The sequence below is a fragment of the Panthera tigris genome, chromosome B4 (genome assembly GCF_018350195.1).
Source record: "Panthera tigris isolate Pti1 chromosome B4, P.tigris_Pti1_mat1.1, whole genome shotgun sequence".
NCBI classification, from domain to species: domain Eukaryota; kingdom Metazoa; phylum Chordata; class Mammalia; order Carnivora; family Felidae; genus Panthera; species Panthera tigris.
In genome coordinates this window covers 126,407,015-126,429,732 of record NC_056666.1, presented here as the reverse complement: position 1 = coordinate 126,429,732, position 22,718 = coordinate 126,407,015, and the positions used below count along the sequence as shown (strand labels likewise).

At 44.9% G+C, this 22,718-nt stretch overlaps 1 protein-coding gene and 2 long non-coding RNA genes across 13 annotated transcripts in view; 2 read left to right on the top strand and 1 right to left on the bottom strand.

Annotated features, from left to right (window-relative positions):
- Window positions 1-22,718, top strand: part of SYN3 (synapsin III) — a 460,089-nt gene that overhangs the window by 261,103 nt on the left and 176,268 nt on the right. The window lies entirely within an intron of this gene.
- LOC102950062 lies at window positions 961-13,715 on the bottom strand. Of its 2 annotated transcripts, XR_006220219.1 has the most exons (6): window positions 13,074-13,715; window positions 7,324-7,386; window positions 4,972-5,073; window positions 1,960-2,014; window positions 1,480-1,606; window positions 961-1,258 (listed from the first exon to the last, which is right to left on the bottom strand). It is a non-coding gene; the product is annotated as an uncharacterized LOC102950062 (long non-coding RNA). The 2 variants fall into 2 exon arrangements; XR_006220218.1 differs by having other exon boundaries at window positions 1,480-2,014.
- On the top strand, window positions 13,886-21,825 carry LOC122240451. Of its 4 annotated transcripts, none has more exons than XR_006220214.1 (3): window positions 13,886-14,471; window positions 14,655-14,773; window positions 21,687-21,825. It is a non-coding gene; the product is annotated as an uncharacterized LOC122240451 (long non-coding RNA). The 4 variants fall into 4 exon arrangements; XR_006220217.1 differs by lacking the exon at window positions 21,687-21,825 and adding an exon at window positions 19,091-19,399; XR_006220216.1 differs by lacking the exon at window positions 21,687-21,825 and adding an exon at window positions 15,807-16,812.

Here is a 22,718-nt window from a genome sequence, read left to right as displayed (position 1 = left end):
GGCTAAATGGGTAAGGGGCATTAAGGAATCTACCCCTGAAATCATTATTTCACTATGTGCTAACCAACCTGGAGGTAAATTTAAAAACTAAATTAAAAATATGTGGTTTCACCCTTCCACTGCTCCAAACCCCCAGTGCTTCGGGCTCTGTGCTGGATGTAGAGCCTGCTTAGGATTCTCTCTCCCCCTTCCTCTGCCTCTCTCTCTCTCTCTCTCTCTCTGTCTCTCTCTCTCTCTCTCTGTCTCTCTCTGTCTCTGTCTCTCTCTCTCTCTCTCCCCTCTCTCAAAAACAAAAACAAATAGATGCCTATTTGGCCCTGACTAGCTACCCTCAAGAAAAGCTCAACATCCCAAGTTTAACCTGGGACCAGTCACTTTGCGTCTGTCTCCAGCCAAATTTGAAACCCTACCAAATTAATGTGTATCATTTTCCAGAGAGAGGCTAGGATGGTGGTTAGGCCTATAGTATTGCAAAGCAAGGATCTTTACATAATGCCAAAGTGACACAGTCCAAGAGAGATAAGCAGGGATAGCTATTTGGAGAGGGAATTAGGGGGAGGGTACAAAATGTTCCAGAGGTTTCAATAAACCATAGTGCATGGAAGCTCAGGAAAGGGAACCCAAGAGTGTCATCCTAATAGAATTCTGGTGATCCACTAAGCCAGAACAATCCCATGGAATGGCTCAGGGAGGCCAAGGGAGACAGGGGCTATGAGTATTCCTGGGGAGCATCTGAGCCAAAGAGCAGGGGCTGCTGATGTTCAATTTGAGGTGGCCCCATGACATCTAAGCCTCTGTGCTGGTGCAGAATAAGGCATGGGTCTGCTTGCCTACAGCTGTTCTGTTCCTTGCTTGGCAAGGGCACTTGGCACATAGTTCAGTCTAAGCACCTTCCAAGTTGTATCATGATTATATCTACATGGCAGTCAGTCTTCTCCTCAAAGTAGGGAAACCCTCAGAGCTCATTTTGGTATTCCCGGGAATAAGCCCAGGAGCTGTAGTGTAGATTCCTAAATGTTGGATGCATGAATCAGTGAGTGAATGAATAGATACACTCATTTCCCACTCCAAAGAATGGAAAAGGGAGAATCAACCTTATTACTGTTGGTGTTAGATGCTCTTCATTGAACTCTGATTGTACCCCAGTTCCTGTTTCACAACAATCCCTCTGAAGGTAGTTGCTGTCATCCTTCTTTTATTGATGAGAAAACTGAAGCTCAGAGAAGATGTCATCTGCCCAAGGTTACACAGCTTATCACTGGAAGAACAAGCATTTGAAACCAGAGCTGTCTAACCCCAAGCCCCATGCTCTGTCTCCTGGGCCACCCTCTCTTGAATAAAGAATTATTGAGTGTCCACTGTGTGCAGGCTACTGCCTTAACACACCTCAGGTCGTTTGCTGTGTTTGGTCTCCATATTATGAGACTCATATTATCATTTTTTACGAATGGGAAACCAAGGGTCAGTAAGTTTACCCACCTTGCCCAAGCTCATCCAGCTGCTAAGTTTAAGAGATGGATTGGAACCCAGATTTGACTCCAACATTAAGTCTTTCCCCGATGCCACAACACACAGCATGCAAGGCAGTGTCCAGGCTGGTTGACTCCTAGTGATGGGCACAAGTTGTTGAGAGAAAGGCTTCAGTTTGCTTCTTCCTTGTGCCTGTTAGCTTGGGGCTGTCCGAGCTCTGCAAACTGTGGCCACTATGCCCTCACCCTGGCCAGGCCCCAGGAAGAATCACAAGGATCAGTAGTCAGGGCAGGTCCAGGACTGTCAGTTTCCATGTCTGGGGAAACAGAACCAGCACCATGCCTCTCCTCTGACAATGGCTCCTGCAGGAAGCTACTTACTGCATGATTCCTCGTTAGGTGCTGAGGATTAGATCTTAGCAGTATGGTGGGTGATTAAGAGCTCAGGCTCTAGAATCTAAGTTCTTGGGTTCAAATATAGGCTACTCACTGGCTGTCTGATCTTCATTTGGTTCTTCATTCATTCTGAGCTTCACTTCCATCATCTGTAGAATGAGGTTAGAAGTAGGACCTATCTCATAGGGTCACAGATTGGGTTAAATGAGATAACATGAATAATATGCTTTGAACAAAGCACTTTAACAAGGTTCCATCAATGACAGTCCCACTTACAACCACTTTTTAGTACACGTGGGTTAAGAAAAACTGAACAATTCATTATGCCACAATGAACCAGAGAAGTAATCTAGACTTCTCTCAGATATCACCCCCCACCTTTATCTTGGTCTTAGAAGAACACTGGATTCAAAGTCCAAAGATTCAACTTCAGATCTGGCTCTGTGGCCTCCAGCAAGCAACCTCACCTCTCAGCCTTGTTCTACTCATCCAAAAAAGAGAAACAGTGGTATTAGAACCTGCCCTACTTAGCCTTAGGATTCCCGTGAGGTTTAAACAAAATAGTGGATGTGGAAATATTATGTAAAGCGTAAAATGCTGGAGAAATGTTAGCTATTGTGTTAAGACGGCTTTTCTTTCTTGTCCCCCACCGCACCCAGGCTCTCCCCAGCCAGGAAGTCTACCTCCCACCCTTTCTGGCTCTCAGCTACCCTGGAATCTCAGTTGGCTCCCAGAAAGGATTCAGAGCACAGCACAAATTGTCCAAAGGTTGCTTCCAAAGCCTCCGGCAGCTAAGCCTGGCCCCAGCCCTTCCTCCTTGAAAATGTCTGGCCTAATGGGAAGGAATGTGGGCTGGCAGTTGAGTCTCATTCATATCCACAAGCATCCACGGAGTGTCTGCTCTGTGCCAGGCCCTGGGCACTGAGGACCCAGTGGTAGAGCAGGATGGTCTCTGCCCTCAGAAGCTCATAGTCTAGTGGGGAAACAGTCACATCACAGATGAAGACAATAGGATAGGGTAGCACTGTGTCCAGAAGCCCAGAGGAAGGCACTGCACATGATACGGGAGAACCAGAGAAGGCTTCCTGGAGGGAGGGGGAGCATCCAACAGGAGCTCAACCCCCACCAGGTCACAAGTGAAGCCTTCACGTCACCAGTGCCTCCTCATCTTGGTGGTCACAGATTTGTCAACACTCTAAGCCAGAAGAAGTTTTAAAATATTCTTTCATTCAGCTGTCATTCTTAAGAAGCCCAGAGAGCTGAGTGGCTTTCTCAGGTCACCCAGGTAGGTCTATGGGACACATTAGGCAGCTTTTATGTGAAGATCAGTGTCTCTTGAGCACCCATTTCCAATCAGATCAGCTCCCTGGAAAAGGACACCAGCTGGTCTTGAAAAAAAAATCCACAGGGGGATTCTTAGAGCTTCCTTTTCTTCTGCCCATTGTCTTTCCACAGCACTTTATAGTTTACACAGCCTACCATATGCCTCTCAACCTTCCATGTGAAGCCACTATCGTTTAACATATTTTACAGATAAGGAAACTGAGGCTGGACAGCAATCCCTAAAATGTGATTCTGGGGCTGGGAAATTGATTTCAGAAGTTAGGGAGCCCTTAGTCAACATCATGATTTGACTTCTAAGTCCATTTTATTACTAAAAGTATGTAACTATTTCCTTGCCCTCTTCTCTTTTCTCTTCTTTTATGACATTGCCTTCTAGAAGCAGAAATTACTGGTTGGCATGCGGCTGAGTGTCGTCTCTGGACAGGTTCTATCCTTTCTGCCTTTTGGCCCTGCCTCTGTCATCCTGCTCTCTCTCTCCATAGCTCACTGTCCTCCTCTCTATGTCTCTCTGAGTCTTTCTCTCCAGTACTTCTCTGTCTCGCTCTCTGTCTCTGTCTCTTTCTCCCCTGTTCTCTTCTCCTTCCCTTCTCTGTTTCTCTCTTTCCCCCTCTCTGCCCTGTCTCTATCTCTGTCTTCCTCTCTGCCTTTCTCCCCTATTCTCTCCATCCCTACTCTGTCTCTGTATTTTCTCTCTGTGGTGTCTGTTTCTCTCTCTTTCTTTCCCTCTCTGCTCTGTCTCTCCGATGGGTGTATGTCTGTCTGTGTCTGTCTGTCTGTCTCTGTCTCTCCTTTCTCCCCTCCTTGCCCCCCTCCTTGCCCCTTCCCCTGTGCAAGAAGGCTGTGCAGGTACTCAGAGGCACCACATAGCTTTGCTCTGACTAGCCCAGGGCTGCACAGCAGCTGACTCTTGCAGACCTCTCTGGGTTCCCAGCCTCCAGTTCCTGGGCCAGTGGGAGGAGATGTGCTGAGAAATCTGACAAAGCCCCTGCCCAAAGCTGCACATTCTCTTGGCAAGAAAGGAATAAGAAGTTTCAGAGAAGAGACAAAAAGGAGGCATCAGTCAGTGACAGTCCCTCCCTCGAACTTGTGGTTTGAGGAAGGGTGGAGTCCACCCCTCCAGATGTGCAGCAGTTTGCAGGAATAGGCAGTGACTTCACAGCCAGCATAAGTAAGGGGAACGGAGGGTGTGGATGGGGAAACTGGAGTCAGGATTAGTAAAAAAGCAAAGTCCATGCTGTCTATCTGCTCTGGATGAGGAGCTGGGTGCTGGGAGCTCGGGGTTTAGAGGAAGTACTTCTCTGTCTCGCTCTTATCCCCACTTAACTGGTTCCAATCCTGGGTCCTCACACTGTCCTTTTCTGGCTCTTAATTCCTTACCCATCTGATGGGAACCAAGTTTCTTCCCTCATAGAGCAACCATAGCAGTCACTTCTCTAAAATACTTAGCACAGAGTGTGGCAGGGACTGGGCACTGGGAGCACACCAGTCCCTTCCTCCACCTTCCAGAAAGTCTTCCTGGACAAGCCCAAGTCCCACTGCAATCCCGCTGTCTGCTCCCTCCAGCCCTTTGTTGATCTGTATGGCCCAGCAGTCTCCCGCCAGACCTCCTTGCTGCAGCACAGGCAATAGCCACACCATCATCGTCACTGCTATTCCCATTGCTATCGTTAGTCCTCAGACTGTTGTCTGCTGACACCTTGTTTCCTCGCTGACACAGGGAGCCATCACTTCTTGGTGACGGTACGGAAAGGGAGGCACTCACCACAGAGTATTGGGTGAAACCGTGGACTTTAGGGTCAGCTAGATCCAGGCTGGGATTTGACCTTCTCTACTTCTTAGTCATGTGCCTGGGCAATGACGGAACCTATAAAATGGGCATAGTGACAGCAGGATTGGATTCTGAAGATTAAATAGATGAAGAGCTTAGCACAGCAGGCACCCAGTAAGCCCTCTATGAATCAGGGGTCTGTTTGAACTGTTATTACATGGCATTTTAGCTCCCTCGGTACCTAGCACAGTCCTGAGTACAAAGTGCTAGGCATTCACTAAGTAGACATGGAAAGAATGGAATAGCTGTCAAAGAGCAATGACTTCCATTGGTGACTTTGCTATTACAGTTTAGTTTGGTGGGGGGGGGGGGCGCTGCTGGGAGTGCTCGTAGTCTCAAACTCAGAAGGGTTTCAGGAAGCAGCTACCCATTTCCACATTTAGAAGGAAAAGATGAGACCCCAAAGAAGGAAAGAGATTTGCTTAAACTTCTGATAAACATGTTCATAGACTTGCTTGTTCTCTATTACAATGAAAGGACATAGCATCTGGACTTCGCTGGTCCCTAACTTTTGAGAGTAGGGGAGTGATGGACAAGCCACTCTCTGACAGCTGGTTTGCACAGAAGAGAGGGAGTGGCCTGGGAGGACCCCAAGTGGGTCACCTCATTAATAATCCCTTCGCCACACTGGCAAAGTATATCCTAGTCTTCATTTGCTCAAGATCACACAACTGGGGTTGCTCACAACCACACAATTCAAGATTCCAGCTGGTGAGTCAGGATTCCAATCTGGGTATGTCGGACCTCAGAACTGGGTTTTTTATGATACCTACTGCCCCTGGATACCATCTAGTAGGAAAGGGGCCCCAAAGGAGAGGCTTGGACCCCAGGAAGACCAACTCACTGCCTCCCACACACACCCAGGGGTGCCTCAGGTAGCTTGAAGTCCAAGAGAGAAGGAGCAGGGCAGAGGTGGGAAAGGTTGACAGTCCAGCTGGGCATTCAAGTTCACCTGTGTCAATTGGTATCTGTGGTGAGGAGGTAGCTGAAGACTTGTCACCTGCGACCCAGGGATGCTGAAAGCCCTCTATCTGCCTGAGGTGGGATAGTGGTTGATCTGCGCAGCTCTTATTTTCAAACACATGAAGACTTTGGTGAAATTCGTGGAACGCGTGAGGTTTACATCTTTCCAAACAGGTTGGCAACAACCAACAACAGCTGGCTTAGCCATCAGCTTCTCTCTTCCGTCCCTCTCTTTCCCTAACACTCCCCTCCCTCTCCTCTGCCTTCAGTCATGCTTCCCTGTGTGTTCTGCCCCCGGTGAGAAGGGGATCCAGGCTACTAGCTGGCTTGGGGCACCAGGATAGCTCAGAGTTGTCTGCAGAGGCCAGCCAACGATTGTACTGCTGATGAGATTTTTCCAAAACAGAGCTGGCATATTAAGCATTAGACCCTGTGACTTCCAACATGGGCCCCACCCACCCAACACCCTCCATCAGCCCATAGGAATCCATCAGCAATTTCCTATATTTCCCAAAGCCACATGTGAGGCATACCTTTATACTCATGCAGGGGGTCACTGAAATAGCCTTAAAAATACTGATCATCTCAGGGGCCTGGGTGGCTCAGTCTTTAAGCATCTGACTTCAGCTCAGGTCATGATCTCATTGTTCATGAGTTCGAACCCCACATCAGGTGAGCACCAGCCCCACTCTGGGTGAGCACGAGCCCCACTTCAGGTGAACATGAGCCCTCCTTCAGGCGAACACGAGCTCCACTCTGGGTGAGCCATGCTTCTCTCTCTCCTTCTCTCTCTGTCCCTTCTGGGATTCTCTGTCTCTCTGCCCCTTGCTCACTTGTGCCCCTTCCCTCTGTCTTTCTCTCTCTCAAAAAAAAAAAAAAAATACTGATTATCTCATATTGATTAACTGATAGATGATTGTAGAAGTCTTTGATTAACCCAAAAGGTTTTATTGACTTGCAGTTATTCATTATTATTTAATAGGCAGTCCGATGTTACTTTAGGTAAGTTACTTAATGTCTCTGATTCCTCCTCTATAAATGGAAGTTATCATACTTCACAGGGCCTTTGTGAGGATTAAAGGAACTAATACTTGTAAAATGCTTAGATCACTTCCAGACACCTGGTAACTTTCCATTGCTAGCTGTTTTTGTGGTTGGTGTTGCTGTTAATGTCATGAGTAGATGGAGTATCTTAAAGCACACTATGCATTGTGGGAGAGTTGTCAATAATGTAGACTGCTCAGTTTGCAGATGAGAAAATCAACCCAAAGAGATGAAATGGGCTTTGAAATCAGGTAGAGCTACATTCTAATCCCAGCTCACCTGTTTCCTCACTGGGCAACCTTCAGTGGCTTGCTTTTCTTCTCCGAGCCTCTGTGTCCTTATCTGTAAAGTGGCATAGAACATGTCTCTGCTTGGTCCAAGAGTAGCATTCAAACACCTTCAAACAGCTTCCATGGTGATGATTATCACACCACTTCCCATTCCCCCTGACCTTTCTCCCTTTCCTTCACTGCTGAGCTAGCTAGACAGTTTGCTTTGACCAGGTCTTTTGCCCTTTCTGTGCACTGCTTTTCTGAAAGTTTCTGGAAGATCCCATGAGAGTGCAAGCTGAGGCATAGGAGCCATTGTGGGCTGTGTGGTCAGGTGCCTAGAGCTTTAACTTCCTATCTGGTAAAATGGGAAGTTTTAAACTAGCAAGATAATTATGTGGCTTAAAAAACTAATTTCGTATTTGCTTTATCATATTTATCAAGTAAGAGTTTGGAACCCTTGGCTTGGGTCACTGCTATCATCTGGTTATTACAAACCTTGGAGGGGACACCTGGGTAGCTCAGTCGGTTAAGTTTCTGATTCTTGGTTTCAGCTCAGGTCATGATCTCACGGTTTGTGAATTCAAACCGCATCGGCTCTGTGCTGACAGTGTGGAGCCTGCTTGGTATTCTCTCTCTCTCTCTCTCTCTCTCTCTCTCTCTCTCTCTCTCCCTACCTACCTCTCTCCCTCTCTCTCTGCCCCTCCCCCACATGTATTCTCTCTCTCTCTCTCCCTCTTTCTCTCTCCCCAAAAATAAATAAACTTAATACAAAAATTGTAATTAAATAAATAAAATAAAAATAACATACCTTAGAGAGGATGTTCCCTAAAGAGACCCTGTGAGAAATCCACCCATAAAGTGAATTCCATCTCCTGCTAATTTATCTGTGGGCAAATAAAGGTCGGTACTAATGCTGAGAGTTCTGTTTAATAATAAAAAATAGAAGCCTGTCCCACAAGGGCAGAACTCACACTATTGTGGTACAGTAGTTAAGAACTGAGCTCTAGAGTTAGAACCCTTGGGTTTGAATCCAAGATCTGGCACTTTCTGCAAGTTGCATAACCTCCCTCTGCCTCAGTTTCCTCATCTGTAAAATAGGCACAGTTTCAGTGTGGGGGCTGAATGAGCTAACCAACATAAAATGCTGAGAACAGTTACCATGTATGTACCAGCCTGTCATTGTCACCTCTTCTCCATGCCCCTCCTCCCCAGTGAAAGACATTTGGAACCTATTCTTGATTCCCAGAATAAAGACTAGACTCTCCCTTGTTCTCAGCCACATGGAAATAAAATTAGCGGAAGCCAGAATGGGAACATTTATCTACAGAACCACCATAGTGGGTCCAAACCTTCTCCTTCCATCCTTTGCTGCCCCTCCCAGGACTGTTATCTTTAGTTCTCAGAAAAGCCCAAGGTTGTAGTGGATTATCAAGGCCATCACATCTGACCACTTTGGTTACTGGGTTGTGTTTGCTAACCTCCCTTCAAAGCCACCCTCCCATTGGCCCTTGAGTGCTTTCAATGACAATAATTTGTCACAACCTTCCCTTTCCTCATTCCCCTTGGGACTGTCTCCTTACTCCTCAGACCCCCTCACGTTGTCTCCAGCGGCACCTCTATCCCACAAGCCTTATATTCCAACCACAGTCCTGGTCTCATTGTAAATGTTGCACTGTTTTCTGGCTCCATTACTTTGAATGTGCTATTCCCTCTCTCTTCCATTCTCTGACTGACAGCCTCCTACACATTCCCTGACTCTGATCAAAACCTGTCTCCTCCAAGAGCCTTGCCAGGTCTCCCAATGGGCTTCAGGGTTTCCGAGCTCCATTCTCCAAATTTCTCCAACACTTCTGTTTACTTGTCTGTCTCCTCCATTAGTGGCAACCTCTTAATTACTTTCAACATTGTTGGGGCACCTGGGTGGCTCAGTCAGTTAGTTGGGTGTCCAACTTCGGCTCAGGTCATGATTTCACGGCTTGTGAGTTCGAGCCCTGTGTCGGGCTCTGTGTTGACAGCTCAGAGCCTGGAGCCTGCTTCAGATCCTGTCCCTGTCTTTGTCTGCCCCTCCCCTGCTCACACACTGTTTCTGTCTAATACAAATGAACATTAAAAAATAAAATTAAATGAAATGTATTTTCAACATCGTACGCCCCAGCCCCCAGACCTAATTTAACACCTGCAAAGAAGAGGTACCTGGAAACTATTTACCCAGTGACCACATGAGGGCTGAATTGGTTGTTAAGTCCACCAATTGGTGCAAATTTCATCTCTCTTCACACAGCTGCCCTTCAAATATATGAAGATAGTCCTCCAGGTTCCTGTAAATCTTCTCTTCTCCAAGTTGACATCCCCAGTTCTGCATTCCTTTCTTTATATGATGTCGTTTCAAGTCCCCCTTCAACCCTGTCACTCTCTTCTGGACAAATTCCAGGTCTTCCCTGTCCTTCGCAAGTCTGTCTTCCAAAGCTGAACCCTAGTCCCTGTGGTGACCTGGCATGTGCAGGGGTGGCAGGACTGTTTTCCCATGTCTGGGTATGAAGCGGCTTATAGTGTGAAAGAGTACAGGCATTAGAAACAGTTGGATGTGGGTTCAGACTCTGCCATTGGTATCCATCAGCCATGTAACCAGGCTGATGTAACTCAAAATATTCAACAGCTGGCATGGCCCAGGAATTCACCAGTCAACTATAGCTTTATAGAGAAGGCAGAAAGCCCCTGCTGTGCCTAATGGTATTGTTTTAGCTTTTGAACCACAGGATGGGAGTGAAGACGAGGTAGTCAGAGTGGTAGCTAATTAATAACCACTACAGAAATACCTAAATAATGTAACAGTTAGTACAGCCATACCTGCGTGTACCAGGTGGCTGTGAGTTCTGGCTGTCACCAGATTCAAATGACTTCAATGCTCTGAGCCTTGGTTTCTTCATCTGTGATATGGAGTGGGAAGCAGTACCTATTTTGGGGTCTCTGAAGGGACACAAAAAGTAACACCCCTCTTTTCTGACAAAATTCAGAAGTAATTAAGGAATAAGGAAAAAGAATGAGCAGATAGCAATGAAAATATCACCTTTACTACTCTGAGAATGGCTAGAAGGTTGGGCTTGTATGCGCAGGTGAGCGGGCTCCTAACTGACCCTAGGATTAGACCCATTCACCTTCAAGGTTACAGGCTGCACCAGACCAGGTTCAGCCTCCCCCAACAGTGCAGCCACCACCTAAGACTCCAGCTCTGCCTCTGTCATACCTTATGCTCCAGCCACACTGAGCTTTCTGACAGTCTCTAAACATGCCAAGCCCTCTAAATAACCCCATGCCTTGCCTACTGTTCTTTATGGAACGTTCTGTCCTTCATGTCTCTGGCTAACAACCTCTTATTCACTTATTAATACTAGCTTACATGTTCCCTCTTCCAAAGCCTAAGCCTACCTATAAACTTAAATTGGGGGCTCTGGACATCACACTTCATCCTGAGTGCAATTGGGAGCAAGCTATTCGGAATAACCTGATGGGATTCGTTTTTTACAGGAGATCAGATTCCAGGAAGAACTTTCTTCATATTCATCGTCATGCAGCAAGAGCTTCCTTTTGGCACCCTGCATTTACTAATGGGGAGGGAGAGAAGAAGTCTCCTTGGGGCCCCTTTTCTTTCCCATCCAGTACATTTAAAGGCCTTTCGATTTCTATTTCCCATGTGAGCCCTGTGTTTCTTGCCCCTTGATGAAATAAGTGTGGATTCTACTTTCTTCAGACTTGTTCAAATGTTTGTATTATCTCTGGTAAAAGAATTGCTTAGGCCTGAGAATTCTGCCTCCAAGGGAAAGTCTTTTTGGCTCATAGGTCATTAACAAATCCAGAGCCCACTGGAGCCTGCGTATCTCTTAAGTATGTAGATAAACTAGAAAGGTAAGAAATTTGAGGAACTGTCAGATGTGAGTGCTTAGTGCACAGTGCCTGGAGCAGAGTAAACATTAAATGGCATTAGTTGTGGTTATCATTACTGTATTAGTCAGGACAATTGATGTTCAAATGCTACAACAGACTAACTCTTGAAATCTCAGTGGCTTACCACAATAAAGACTAATTTCTTGCTCATGTGACCTCTGATGTGGGTCAGGCAGTTCTCCCCATCTGGTAACTACACCATGTAGAACAGGTAGTCTCTACAGTCACCACAATAGGAAAGAAGGGAGAGATGGAGGAAGTACCTCAGCTCTTAACTATTTCCACCTGGAAGTGATGTCCCAAACCCTCTGCGCATAGTCTATTGGCCAGAACTGGTCCAAGGGCCCAAGCCTGGCTTCAGGAGAGGATGGGAAATGTGGGGAAGCACTGGGGTATTTGATGGTTAATAGCATCTCTGCCATAATTATTTAGGTGGGTTAGAATAGGTTGTTTCCTCACCCCATTTCAAGGATGATTTGGGAACAATGAGACCATCTATAGAAAAGATTCAAAGGGCTTTACTCAGTCGCGGTACTTAGCCCCACTATTCCTTAGTTTCCTCTTTGGCAAAATGGAAAATACTAAGAGTACCTACCTCAAGAGATTGTTCTGGGTGATGAATATGACAATATATAGGATGGGGCTGACCTATAATGATTGCTCTGTAAAAATATCAGTTGGGTCTGGAGCTCGTTTTGGGTCTGTAACATCATTGAATGTGTTAAATTTAGCATACACATAAACCCAGAACTGTTGTTTGCAATTCTCTTCCTATGCTTCTGTAGCTGTTTTTTTTTTGTTTGTTTGTTTGTTTGTTTGTTTTGGATCCATTGATTTATTTCCAGAGAGCTATGTCTGCTTGCTTAATGATGTGACCAGGGCCTAGCACATTGCCTGGCCCTAATCTGGTAATCAGTACATGTTTGAGTTTGGCATTAAAGAATGCACAGGCTTCAAGCAAGTAAGAAAGGGACTGGCTGGGTCTTTGAGCCTCTTTCAAAGGAAGCTACATGATATGCTGGAAATCTGGGCCCTTGGGTTCCCAAAATATTAAATACTCTGCTTCTGACTTGCAGCATAATGCTGACCAAATTGCTTCCATTCCTGCCTCTGTTTCTCTATCTGTAAAATGGGAGATAGTAGAGCATGATTCTCAAGACATAGATTCTAGAATCAGACTGCCCTGATTCAAATATTTGTTCCAACTTTTACACTGTGTTTGGAGGCAATTACATGATCTCTCTTGAGCCTCAGTTTTCCTATCCATGAAAAGAGCATACTAATAGTACTTATAAGATTGTTGTGGGAATTTGGGAAGAAAATCTGTACAAATTATTAACATTCTGTACAAATTATTAGCATGTATTGTTTTATAAGTATCCAATAATGTTGGGAAATATTATTAGAATGGGGGGGGGAGGTATTCTATACTACAGAATACTATTCAGCAACAAAAGAGAATTAACTATTGATACAAGCAACAATATAAATGAATTTCAAAAACTAGGCTGAGCAAAAGAAGTCAGATGCAAAAGTACAAACTAATTCTATTTTTATGAAACTCTAGAAAAGACTAGCCTAATCTACTGTGGCAGAAAAACCAGGTAAGTGCTTAAGGCCTGGAGTATGCGGTCTGTGATGATTAATGCTTTGTGTCAACTTGACTGGGCCAAGGGATGCCCAGATAGCTGATAAAACACTCTTTCAGAGTGTGTCTGTGAGGATCTTTCCAGAAGACATTAGCATTCGAATTGGTAGACTAAGTGAACAAGATCCCGCAAAAAGGCAGAGGAAGGGGGAATTTGTTCTCTTTACCTGAGCTGGGATATCCTTCTTCTCCTGCCCTCCTCCTTTGGCGCTCCTGGCTCTTGGACATCCAGAATCGGATGGGGACTTATACCATCAGCTCCCCATGTTCTCAAGCCCTTGGACTTGGGTTAAATTACACCACTGTCTGTCCTAGGTCTCCAGTTTGCAGATGGAAGGTTATGAGAGTTATTGCCTCCATAACTGCATGAGTCAGTTCCTATGATGAATTTCCTTTTATGTCTATCTGTATATATCCTATTGGTTCTGTTTCCCTGGAGAATCCTGACTAATATGGGGTCTCACTGTAAAAGGGGCACAATGGAATTTGGGGATCATGGAAGTGTTCTATATTCTGATTGTGAGAATAGTCACATGGATGGATCCATTTGTGGACACTCCCAGACCTGAATACTTAAAATCAATGCTTCTTTCACATGTAAATTGTACTTCAGCAAAGTAGATTTTAAAACTAAAATAACAAAAAACTTTAAACAGTTGGGCTAGATGAGTTCTAAGTCCAATTCTCGGAGATCCTGACAGGTATGGCCCTGTTCCATCCTCCAAATAGGACTTGCAGGCCAGGAGCTCTTTTTCTCCATCCTCCCTTCCTCTGGGCCACCTTTGCACATCTTGGTCCCATTCCCTGCCCTCAGGTCAGCCAACTGCAGTTCTCTGCTGTTTCAGTAAACCAAGATAAGGATGAAGGCTGGAGCAGTATGAGGCCTTAGACATGAGTCGGAGACCCAGCTATTAGCTCATAATGGCGATGAAAATGTTTGCAGCCCCTACTCACCAGTGGGCTGGGGGACCCAGTGACCCTTCTGGCTGCTAGAGTCTGCTGACCATGATTCACAAGCCAGTGTGGGAGGCAGCAGAGGAGTCAGCTGATGGTGACACTTCAGGATCTGGCCTTCTTTTTCTGATCATTAGCAACTATGTTGGGAATAAGACAGGGCCCCGTTTAGCTAATCAGAACTTCCAGGGCTAGATATGGAGAGAAGCTAGAAAGGAGATGGGAAGGTACCAGCCTGTGCTAGGTGATTTACACAAATTATTTTGCTTCCCACTGTGACATTATGGGTTTGAACTACTAATTGTAGTAATCATAATAACAGCTAGCATTAATTGAGGATTTACTTTGTGCCAGTCCCTTCCTTAAAGGACTTTATATTCATTATCTCAAGCTAACTTATATAACAATTATATGGCATAGATACCATCGTTATCCTCATTTTTCTGGTTAAAAAATTGGGTCAGGTTTTGGGTCAGGGCACAGAGAGAGGGCACTTGCCCATCTCACAGCTTTTAAGTGGCAGAGTTGGGACTTGAACCTACTTCATCTGATGCCAGAGCCTGCAGAACGCAGATGCCTTGATGTCCTATCCTTCAGCACATACAAAACAGGTAACCAGAACCAGAGTCCTCTGTGAATGCTTCCACAGAAAGATACAGGAATGTGGCCTTCCCCTGCTTCTGCCTCCCAAATCTTGTACAGGTGCACATAATCAGGGAGACCTAAACCACACTTAGACTCTAGCTCAAAAAGATGTCTATGGATATAGTTTTAGCTTTTCCTGATTCTTTCAGAACAAGCAAACACATTAGAATGAACGTGGAATGGATACGAAAGACCCTATCTACCCTGAGAGTCAACTTTGAGTGCAACTTTGAGTCAAAGACCACGGAGGAGATGCATGGAGTATTAGGTGGGACTCTTGGATAAGAAAACACAGAAACCAATGTAAGGAAGCATGCTTAGTCAGAGATTTAGCCTAAGACGCATAGGGAGTATCTCATGGAATCCAGAGACAACAATAAGTTCAGAAATGGTCTAGAATCAGGAAACATTCTCGCCTCTGGTCTCATCCCTGCTCTGTGCATTTGCTTTATCCTTCTTCTACCTTGAAAGATGGGCTTCCTCTGCTTCTCAGATCCATGCAGCATGAAGCATGCCTGCCCTTGCAAGGCCAGCCTCATACCGTAATTGTCTGTTTGTCTGTCAGTCTCTCTCTCTCTCTCTCCCTTCCTCCCTCTACCAATTCCAAGTGCCTAGAGTATTGATTTGGTTGAGCTTGGGTCAGTGCCTGCCCCTGGTCATATGTATGAAAGCTGGAATAGCTGGGAATATATTGTGTATAACAGCAGCTGCCCTTCCCCTCTCCCCACCTATTCCCTGCTTCTGGAGATAAAGGTGGGCAGTTAAGATGGTGGGGAGGGAGAAGTTTTTGGTCTTGGTTTGGCTACAAACACTCCCCAAAATATATCTTACATATATGTATCCACTATACACCATTCACTGGCCTAATCAAGGCTCAGGGATTTTTTAGATTACTCCTATGTGAAAAGATGCCCCCAAGTTGTTGACATTGAGACACCAGACAAGGGATTATATCTATTCACCTAGCTCAGGCCTTTTAAGGCAGCAGATTCAGCCACTCTGTATACACCCACAGACCATGGCAGCAATAACCTTAGAGAATCTACGTTTATTTTTGGACCTTTTCTCATTCAAATGACATCTCTGGAGTCTTGGCGCTTTACTCAACTCAATCCTGGCTTCTGGCCCTTTAGACTAATTGTCAGTTTTTGGTCTCCACACTGTACATTTCTGTTCTCTCAACCAGGCTTTGACTAGGCTTGGCCATGTGCTCCTATAGTGTCCCTCCATGTCCAGAGTGTCTCCAGGAAAGCCATAGCCCACTACCTTAAAACTAACCTCCAGCTCTTGTTGTCCAGCAGCCTGGCTGGACCAGTCTGAGATGCCCAGGTTGAAGACCTTAAGAACATCCCATGGGCTTTGGCCATTTGTATTTAGCCAAACTCTTGGGCTTTGGTTCAGCATTCTGTGAGTTTGAAATCTACACCAAACCCTGTGCCAGATGAAGGAACACAGAGATGAAGAATATAAGGCTGTTGCCTTCAAGAAGATCACAGATATGGCAAAGGTGGAGCTCCAGCAGGCACTGACCATGTTCAGCATTAAATAGCAACCAAAAGGAACTGCTCCCCTGTGCCCAGACAGCCAAAGGAGAACTCATGAAGGCCCAGAATATCAGAGATAATTCTGATTCTGCCATAAGAAGCTGGAAGATAAGAAGTCTTTGTTAGTTCCTCCTTCATGGGTACAATGAGGTATTCATGCTATTCCCCTCGGGACTTGGGAAGTCTTTTAGGCCCAAGAAAGGTCTGTGCGTCATCATAATTGTGTAATATGGCTGCCCTCTTTCCGCCCCACCCCTTGACATATCCTGGTCAGGCAAGTTAAAGTTCTGTTGATGCGCTAACTGTTGTGGCCACCATCAATCACACTTCCTTCAGTGGTCTTTGATATGGCCTTCCAAAGAGCTGGAAATCTGGGGACCACTTCCTTCCATCGATCTCACCCCCTATTTTCTGCCACCATGTAAAGGGATTGATTCCATTTAAAGGCATTGTGACGTGAGGACAAGGCACAGCCTCAGAAGTTTAACTGCCCTGAGTCTGAATCACTTACCAGCCATGAAGGCTTGGACAATTTTCTTAACCTCAGAACCTCAGGATTTTGTTTTGTCTTGTTTTTGTCCAATGTGGAAAATAAGACTTATGGAACAGCTTCATAGAGTTGATATCCAGATTAAATGGAACAGCATAGGTAAAATCCCCAGCACTTTACTGACACCTAGCCGATGCCCAATAAATATAGTTGCCATTTATCGGTTCTAGGCAGGTTTGGTGAAATAAATGGACATATCGAGCCCCACGTTGGGCTCTGTGCTGACAACATGGAGCCTGCTTGATATTCTGTCTCCCTCCCTTGGTATTCTGCCCCTCCCCCACTTGCCCTCTATAGCTCTATCAAAATAAATAAAAATAAAACTTAAAAAAAAAAGAGAGAAAGAAAGAAAGAAAGAAAGAAAGAAAGAAAGAAAGAAAGAAAGAAAGAAAGAAAGAGAGAGAGAGACGTGGTCCCCACCTTTGAGAAACTTAGGGTCTTTTCTCCATATTTATGACTCTCTTCTGTTTTGTCCCCCTCCCTGTGTTTATATTATTTTTGTTTCCCTTCCTTTATGTTCATCTGTTTTGTCTCTTAAAGTCCTCATATGAGTGAAGTCATATGATTTTTGTCTTTCTCTGACTGACTAATTTCACTTAGCATAATACCCTCCAGTTCCATCCATGTAGTTGCAAATGGCAAGGTTTCATTCTTTTTGATTGGGCTAAATGGGTAAGGGGCGCTAAGGAATCTACTCCTGAAATCATTGTTGCACTATATGCTAACTAATCTGGATGTAAGTTTTAAAAAATAAAAAATTAAATTAAAAAAAAGAAACTTAGGGTCGTTATCATAAAGATAGGTGGTTCCTTATCATAAATATGAGTGATTAGGCCCACCTGTGTGAAACATCCCCATCTGTAAATTGGGCAATAAGATGTACCTCATATGATGTATAGACACTGTTAACCCCCACTTTACCAATAAGATGATGAAGCACAGAAAGACTTAGTGACTCATCTGTGGTCATGGAGCTGGGAAGCAGTAGAGCTAGGATTTGAACCTGCTCTCTGGCTCCAGAGCCCATGTTCCTGCCACTCCATTCTGCTACCTGCATCATCTTACTGAGCTAAGTGAATGGGAGAAGTCACCAGGAAGCCGAAGGTGGTGGAAAGAGAGTTGGATTTGCAGTCAGGAAGGTTGGAATCTGACTTCACAGTGATGGTAGCTGTGGGCAGATCACTCCATTTCCTTATTAGCAAATGACACGAATAACAACTTATGCCTGAGAGTTCCTACATAGATCTCATTAGACCCATTGGTTCAACACATGGTTGTCAGAAGCCTGCAGTGTGTCAGACACTGTCCTAGGTGCTGGGGATGAAGCTTGAGCAAGAGACAGGAGCTGGTCTCAGATCAGGTCCCTGCCCTGCTGTCTAATGAGAGAATAAGATCATGTGCTTGGAAGTGCGTCCTAAACACAAGTTTGTCGTTAGTGTTAAGCAAGTGGAAAGTGCTTGCAGCTCTTCTGATTAAAACAAAACAACAATAACCCTAACAGGTACAATGTATGAATCATTTTCTCTGCACCAGGCACTATGTTAAGCTCTTTGTGTGGTTCTTCTACAGCAGTCCCCTCAAAATATCGCATGAAGCCATCATAATTGGTTCCCATTTTACACAGGAAAAAACTGAGGCCTGGAGAGGTTATTAATTAACAGCCAGTTAAGCACTGGAGCTGGTTTTCAAACATAGGTGGTCTGCCTTCAGAGCCTCTAGTCCTAAATATCACATCATGTGGCTTCCACTTCATGTTACTGCTGCTTCTGGTTATTTGTATCTCAGGAATATATTTAGAAACATCTGGAAGTCTTGTAAAGGGCTTTATCGTTAAGTATGGGGAATTTAGCCCACAAGCCTCCATCGTCTAGTCAAGCCTGGCCTTGATCCTGCACCTACTTTAGACATAAAGACAGATGCTCAGCTGAAGGGCTGGGGAGCAGAGCGCCATGGCATTCACTGGCGAGATCTCCCAGCCTTGGCAGTTACCTCACCACTGGCCTTTACATCACTGCTGGCCAAGCCAAGTGCCTGGGTTGTGTCCTGAATCTAAAAGCCTGACCATAGGCTTTTATGAAGCTGTATCTTGCTGAGAACTTCCTGGGCATTACCTCACTTGTCCTCTATCAACTTCCCCAGAAACTGTGGCTGGCAGCCTCATCCTAGATTTATAGATTGTGGAGCAGTAGGCTCCAGAAACAGGAAGTGACCTTTTCAAGTTGTCCTCGTACAGGTGGGTACAGGGATGTGACTCTTAATCCCCCAAATGTCATCCACAGCATTAATGGCCAGAGACCTCAGATCACACCACTAGGGGCAGCAGAGGTCAGACAGGAAGTCTATGGAAGCCTTTTAATCCAAGACCCTCACCCTGCATGGTGTTGCATTCATTCTTTTACTGCACAGATATTTATTGATCACCTACTATGTGCCTCAGTAGGCACTAGGGATAGCAAGGTGGATAAGGCCGATGCAATTCCTGCTCTTACAGAACTCAAAAGGCCGGCAAGGAATAGACCTGGTTAACGAGTAATTACAACTGTGATGGATATTATGAAGAGAACAGCACAGAGGGCTCTGGGACCACACATTAGGTGACATACCTTGTGCAGGACATCAGAAGAGACCATCGTCGAAAGTGGTGTTTGTGGTGACACATAGGATGAGGGTGATTGTTTCAGGTGAAGAGGAGAGAGAACTCCAGGTACTTGAATATGCATCTTGAGAGAGATTCATGGAAGAAACTGAAACATAATAAAAGTGGCAAGAAATGTGACTGGTGTGGAGGTACAAGCAAGATGAGGAAGGCTTTGAGGTCTGTATTAATTTCTGTGCTGCCTAACAAATTACCACACATTTATCAGCTTAACACCTTATTACATCACAGTTTATGTGGGTCAGGAGGTACCAGAACCTCCTGATTCTCAGAACCAGGTTCTGCAGAACTTATCAGCAAACCCTAAACAAATACACTATTCAGGTGTGGGTTAACATGTTAACCAGACTCACAGCATTATTGTATAAAACTGAAATGAGAACCATATAGTTAACACTTAGAACACCCTTGAAGACATCATCAGTTCATCTTCTTCCATCAAAATATGTAGGAAATTTAATTGCAGTCATAATGCCAATCTATTGGGGCACCTGGGTGGCTCAGTCGCTTTAGCATCCAGCTTCGGCTCAGGTCACCATCTCACGGTTCATGAGTTCAAGCCCTGTGTCAGGCTCTATGCTGACAGCTCAGACCCTGGAGCCTGCTTCAGATTTTGTGTTTCCCCCTCTCTCTCTCTCTGACCCTCCCCTAATCATGCTCTCTCTCTCTCTCTCTCTCTCTCTGTCTCAAAAATAAACATTAAAAATTTTAAAATAAAAATAAAAGAACTCCAATCTATTAATTCATAATGAGAAAATCCACTGAAATGATAAAAATCCTGGAATCTTCATGTCTAGCCCATCCTCTGAAAGCAGAAACACATGGGAAGCCATAGCATACTCAGGTGGCTGTTTAGCCAAGTGTCTTAGAAGTATATGAGTGAAGGGAATTCATTCGATAGAACCAGACTAAGACATCCTGTTGCAGCCACTTTGCAGTAGATTCAATTGGGCCAATGGGATGGAACATTTTGGAGGTATACCCTCAGTAAATGCCAGCCACTAGGACAATGACTATTCTTTGTCTTAATATCACTGTCTAAGGACATTAAGTTCCCTTATGGTGCTAATGTGCTGTGATTCCAAAGGCAACTATTACTTATCCTGGATATAGTCCAGAGCCTGAGCACACATTGCCCTCCTGAACAATATAAGCCTTTACCATCATCATCATCATCATCATCATCATCATCATCATCATCAGTATGGAGAATGATCATTGTCTAGGGACTGATGCCTACATTTAGGACACACTACTAAGTGCTACTGGTGTTTTCCTATTGAATCCTCACAATAACCGTACCGGGTAGTTGTTCTCACTCTCAACGTGCAGATGAATAAAGAAGAAACTGAGGTTCAAATAGGTATTGTTGTTTGCACAAAGTCACCAAGCAAATGGAAGAGAAGGAATTCCAACTGCATTTAGCACACTGCTGTTCTGCCACAGAGATAAAGTGGATCATGCTTTGCATGCCTGCTGAACAAATAAATGCATGCTGTAAATTCAGCCTCTTCCCTCCCATTCAAGAAAGTAGATTGTATTGAAAGTCTGTGAGAATGATGTCACTATAGGGGTAACCTTGAACCTACTTTAATTTATTGAAAGAGGAAGTGTTTGTACAAACATTGGTAATCTTACTAATATGATGACTGCTGGCTTAAAAGTTCCCAAACACCTGGTAGTCCCAATAGGTGTAGTCCCCAATTATTCTAGAGGGTCCCTCAAAGATACCTCACATCTACCAATAAAACAGCATATTAACTGTTATCATATGTGGGTATCAGTTACCTTTTTCTGTCTCTGCCTTCTACTTGATTATGTCCATCATCCACATGGCGACCTGGAGTCAATTTCCTACTGAACCAGGACCATGCTTTTGTACCAAGGTCATGTATCAGCACTTTCATTTATTCATTCATTCATTCATTCATTCATCCATTCAACTAATATTTACTGATGCTCTACTTTGTGCCAGGCACTGTTCTCAGACCTGGGGAAAGAATGGTGAATAAGACTAATAGATCCCTGCTCTTGTGTAGCTGATGTTCTAGTTTGGGGTATGAAGAATAAACAATTAACAAATGGGTAGCTGAATAAATAAGAAAATTTTAGATAAATATAAGAAATATAATGAAAATAAGACTGCCAGGGTAGAGAAGCACTAGATAGGATGGCATAAAAGACACTGTTGAAGCCCCACCCCACATCTTCTTGGCCCACCTTGACTTCACTAGCAACTGCAATGGTCAACTACCAGGCACACAAACATTGTCCCACATGCCTCTCTCCATCTCTCCTTCTGAGGGTGTTTTCTGGTGCTGTAGGAGTGTGCCCCAGCCACACATAGAGATTGACTGTCCCCAGGCCAACCTTTAACCAAGGAGGGCAATAGCCAGTGGATAAATACTCCAACTTATCCATCTCTTTGCAGGACAATTCTGAGGCATGTTCTCCATGATATCTCAGAGGTCTCCAGTGGGACCGATCCTCGGTTTCCTGAAGAAGTAACCAACTCAGTAACACACCCTGCCAACATTCCCATCTCTGTCGTGACTCCCTCACTTAAGATCACCTTGCAAATAAGTCACCAAGTCTGTCTTTGTGTCTGGTTGTAGGGAACCCAACCTGAGCCATACATTCAAGGACAGCCTCACTGAGAAAGTGATGTTTGAGCTGAGACCCAAATTATGTGAAATAACCAAGATGTCAAGATCTGGAGGAGAGAGTTTTCCAGGGAAAGGGAGGAGCAGGAACCAAAGCCCTAAGACATGAAGGAGCTGGAAAACTCGGGGAACAGAGAAGGCTAGTGTAGCCTGAGCACAGGGATAGATAAGAGCTGGTAGGAGATGAAGTCAGAGAGGTAGGTAAGGGCAGGCCATGACACGGAGCTTGGATTTCACTCCAAGTTTAATCGAAGCATTGGAGAGTAGTAAACAGGGAAGGAACCCCACCTGATTTGCGTTTTTGGAAGATTCCTCCTGGTGTGTTGTTGAGAAGAGGTTGTAGGATAGTAGGAGAGGAAGCCACAGCTGCTTAAGAGGCTGTTTCTGCTGTGACTAGAGTCTCAGAATCACTCTTAAATGGTTCCATTGGGGTTTGCCTCTAACACCCCCTCTCCTTTGAGGATGCAATCCAGACAGAGACCAGACAACCCCTTGGATCTTTAGATCTTTTGTTTTCCTAACCATGCCCTTCCCCCACCCGGTACCCTCCACCTTGCAAGACATAAGCTCCCATCTATGAGAATGCAGACTGACATAGGTGTATATGGTGGAGGAGGGAAATGTGAGCTGTATCAACAACAGCCAAACCACAATGTCTCATGTATTGTTAACCTGGGTGTCACCTACCTTTCTTCCAAGTCCTGTGTCACACACTCTGTTATCATGGCTGCCATACATGGCCCCATGATGGCAAATGACACATGACACTAAGGTCAACATGGATACAGACTTCAGAGCCC